This window comes from Rutidosis leptorrhynchoides, chromosome 6 (genome assembly GCF_046630445.1).
Source record: "Rutidosis leptorrhynchoides isolate AG116_Rl617_1_P2 chromosome 6, CSIRO_AGI_Rlap_v1, whole genome shotgun sequence".
Classification (NCBI taxonomy): domain Eukaryota; kingdom Viridiplantae; phylum Streptophyta; class Magnoliopsida; order Asterales; family Asteraceae; genus Rutidosis; species Rutidosis leptorrhynchoides.
Window position 1 is genome coordinate 162,185,001 of NC_092338.1, and position 4,877 is coordinate 162,189,877.

A 4,877-nucleotide genomic window follows, 5' to 3' on the forward strand; every position below is an offset into this window, starting at 1 on the left:
TCAATTTTCATAAACCTAAACCTAATGGTACTGATCGATAATACCAAACATAAATTTGAATAAATTGAAGCGAATTAACCGTCAGTTAGGCAACATGACTCGAAAGCATATGATAAATCTCATTGAGGATGAAAGTAAGCATACATCGGTCGTATCGATATTGCTTGTCTAATTCTGATATAGATAGATAGATAGATAGATAGATAGATAGATAGATAGATAGATAGATAGATAGATAGATAGATAGATAAGAACGTAAAGATATTACCTGATCGGAGAGATCTGGTGGATAAGCAGCAGAGATCGGTGGTGAAGAAGATGAAAACAACGACGACTGTCAAACTGTTGTGAGAAAAATACGAAAGGAAGAAAAAAGAATATAATAAATCCAAAAGCTTGTTTCAACGGTGATTTGGATTTCGGTACCCAAAGATTATTTCATCGTTCTTGGTTTTCAGTATTTACTACGGAGTACTAATTAATAATTAATAATTAAATATTAATAAAATAATAATAATAATAAACTTAAAAGTTTTAAAACTTAAAAAAAAAAAAAAAAATTAGTGGGAAGCCTAGAGACAATCTGGGCCCCACACCTCTAGCAATAGCAAAACCTATCCTAGTAAAAATATGAGCAGCAGCACCGGCACCAATATCTTGCGCCATCGAACTCTTCTGAACCCGCTTTAGCAAAGAAACAGCCTCCTTCTCTAATTCCCCAAGGGAAGAAAATGAGAAAGGAATGAAACCATAACCAATCGCCAGACAACTAGATTCGTACTTGACCCGCTTCCGACGAGCCGCATCAATCACAGCACGTCCAGGGACAAAGTCAGAAAGCCCAGACTGTGTCAAAGAAGAAGACCCTGTCAAGTCAACACAAACATCGCGACCACAATCCCAGGAATAAAGTAACACATCTGCAGGTCTGAGGGCCCTGTCGTTCCCTCCAGACAACCCAATGTCAACCTCCTTTCTCGCTGAAATCTCAGATCGATAACAAACATCAACAAGGGAATCCCGGACAATATTATGTCGATGCTTAATACCCACCATACCAGCACAAGACACCGCGTGATCCCCGAAAATATCCCCAGTAAAAACCCTTGAACAGGCAGAGCATGCCGTCGAGATAGAGAACAATGGAACACCTAACCGGTAGCATTAGAGAGAGATAATAATAATAATAATAATAATAATAATAATAATAATAATAATAATAATAATAATAATAATAATAATAATAATAATAATAATAATAATAATAATATTACTATTATTATTATTATTATTATTAATATTAATTTTAATATTAATATCTATATCTATCTATATCTATATTCTATATTTCTATTTCTATATTTATATATAATAACAAAGTTGATTTTAGCTAATCAAGATTTAAAAATTTGACATGGCAAAAAAAAGACCATTGGATTAACTTCCATCTTCCAATAAGAACCATTGATTTTATTGATCACTCAACATTTATCTCTCTCTTCCATTTCAATTGTTTATTTACACAAATACCCTAACGAAATGTCAAAGGAAAATACGGGTAACTAGCCTTGATTATCTTTGAACCCTAATTCAAATATACCACCCATCTTTCAAAACACGGATACATCGATTCGAAATACATTATTCAAAAACATGAAAGAAAAAGAATCCTCCGGTGATACCAGATAATTGGCATAAAAAATTAAGGTTGTCTTTTCTTTGAGCATACAATTTTCAACATCGAGCATATTCAATCGAATTGGTGATATATTTAAGCAGCAGAATATTGATTCCATCTAATTGAGTCGATAGCATCTAATTGAGGATTTGCCTATTATCGATTTCATCTAATATCGATTTCCTCTAATATCGATTTCAACATCTGATTGGTAAATACCTATTATGCTTTCCCCTATTATGTTCCAATCGATAATCAAAACGATCATTCCTAATTCAAAGCCAAATTAGGGTTCTTATGTTACATTAATATTCTATCTCTCTCTGGAAAAAATATGATACAGGAACCATAAAGAAGCCATTTTAATTGTGATGTTAGTACGTGGTGAATCAGCGATTATCAATTGCAAGGTGTGATTATTGTTTATTTAATCTTTACTGTAGTGACCCGAACTTTTCCATGTTTATATATTAAATGAATTTGATATTTATATGATTAAATATTTTCCAACATGTTAAGCAATCAAACTTGTTAAGACTTGATTAATTGAAATAGGTTTCATGTAGACAATTGACCACCCAAGTTGACCGGCGATTCACGAACGTTATAAACTTGTAAAAACTATATGATATATATATATATATATATATATATATATATATATATATATATATATATATATATATATATATATATATATATATATATATATATATATATATATATATATATATATATATAAGTATCTCACTAAGTATATTAACAATGAGTTATATACATAAAAAGTGAGACTATTGAATTAAGAAACTCAACGATATATATAACGATTATCGTTATAATAACGTCTTACTAAATAAATATGAATCATTGATGTTTGCGAGGTGTAGTACGAAATACTATTAATTTTACTACGAAGTACTATTAAATACGCTACAATTTTACACAAGTTATTTATTTATTTATTGAATGGGATATACCTAAACCTTGCTACAACACTTATAGGCAGTGTACCTAATCGTAGAGTAGTGTAGTTTTTAGTAAGTCCTGTTCGTTCCACAGGGATCTGCTGAGTTTAATGCTATATTTTTATTAACTATATTTGTATAAATATACATATATAAGTATTATTATTATTATTATTATTATTATTATTATTATTATTATTATTATTATTATTATTATTATTATTATTATTATTATAAAAGGGAGATTTTACCGTTTAATGACCGGTTTGTCGATTTATTATTTTAAACGTAAAGATAAATGACGATAAATAAAAGTAAAATAATTAAAAGTGCGATAATTTAAAGTACGATAAATAAAATGACAGGAAAATAAAAGTGCGATGAGATATAAAATAAAGAAATTATGCTTATTTAAACTTCCGTAATCATGATGTTTGACGTGTTGATTTTAATTTATTACCATGGGTTAATTGTCCTTTGTCCTGGATTATTCGATAAGTCCATCTGGTTTTGTCCATAATAGTCCATCGGTCATAATTATAAAGTGCGAGGGTCTTTGCCAAATTAACCTTATACCCGAAGTCAAATATTCCAACTAATTGGGGATTTAAACCGTAATAAGGTCTTAATACTTGGTTTAATGATTACACCAGGTTATCGACTGCGTGTAATCCAAGGTTTTAATACTTTATTAACAATTACACCAATTACCCTTGAATGTAATCCAGCCCTGTTTCAATGAGTCCATTGACTATTAATCCATCCCCGTGTCCGGTCAAATGAACAATTATTAGTATTTATAGATATCCCGCCCACCGTATCCAGTCAAGCGTATGTGGTTATATATAAATATGTCAAGTTGTAATCTCTATATTAAATTAATAAGATATCATTTAGTTAATTGAATATAAAGCCCATTAATAGCCCATTGTCCAATTTTCACAAGTGTCGATCTTTTGTCCAAACCCCAATTATGGTCCAAAGCCCAATAACCCAGTCTTAATTTTTAGTCCAACATCATGATTACTTTGGCTCAAATAAGCATAATAATAACTTAAGTACGATACATATTTAAAAAGGGAGAATTTAGCTTACAATGATTATTAAGTTCCGACTTTAAAACCCATAAAATAACCTTTACATTACCCAAACTAACTAATATAAAACTAAACTGTATATATATATATATATATATATATATATATATATATATATATATATGTATATATTAATTATACAGAGGGAGAGATATATGATATTGGTGTGTTTCAACTCGTCCGAATTCGTGGCTATTTATAGCACTTGGCCAACTTTTCAGGGCCATGCGATCGCATGGCTTTGATGCCTTGTTACCATGCGATCGCATGGAAGGCTGATCCAGCTCACATTGCAATTAAAACATGGGCGGCTGCTGAATTATTATAATATATAATATAATATATATAATTATATATAATTATATATATATATTATATTATATTCTTGTGCATAGTAGACTTGTAATTTTAGGTCCGTTGTCTCGCTCGTTGATGCTCGGTTTATGTCTCGGTTCTGGATTTTCGAACGTCCTTTCGTACGCGTAGATATCTTGTACTTTGCGTTTTGCAATTTGTAATATGCACAAAAAATTATTTTCCTTAACTCCCAAAATCCGCACAAGTCTTTAACTCACTTTTAGTGGCACTTTTGAGTGTACTATGGCTTTAGTGGCACTTTTTCTTCAATTCTTTAATCTTCGTGCTTCGTCTTCACATTTATTTATTTAAACGATTACAACTTAAAAATATAATAATTACAACTAAAAACTTTACATATTGGGATGATATTGCGACTAAATATATGTTCATTTGGAGCACTATCAAATATCTCCACACTTGAACGTTGGTTGTCCTCAAGCAATACAAAACTTGAAATTAAATCACACTTCACTCGAATCACTCTTTTATTCTCACACTTTATACATCAGTGATTTTGATACGGCGGTATAAACAATGATAGTAACGATGTGGTTTACAGTTCCACATGACTATGAAAATGTAGATCCTTTAAGGAAATTGGATCTTTATAAAAATATTTGATCTTTTGAAAATTCATTCTAGCTTTTACCCTAGATAAGTTTTACATAATAACCCTTCACCGGTGTTTGCAAATTGTTTTTGTGGGTTTTGTGGGTTTCAGATTTGAAAATTTTAGCTCAAAACTCGTGGTTTTGTGTCATCCACTTGCTAACCTTG

General features: G+C 30.4%; 1 protein-coding gene across 1 annotated transcript in view; it reads right to left on the reverse strand.

Annotated features, from left to right (window-relative positions):
* The window catches only part of LOC139851512 (protein transport protein SEC24 A-like), an 11,253-nt gene extending 10,841 nt beyond the window's left edge, over positions 1–412 (reverse strand). Inside the window, exon 1 of the mRNA XM_071840588.1 lies at positions 269–412. The gene's annotated coding sequence lies outside the window, so the exon portion shown is untranslated. The remainder of the gene's footprint in view (positions 1–268) is intronic.
* Between the last annotated feature and the right edge of the window lie 4,465 nt (positions 413–4,877).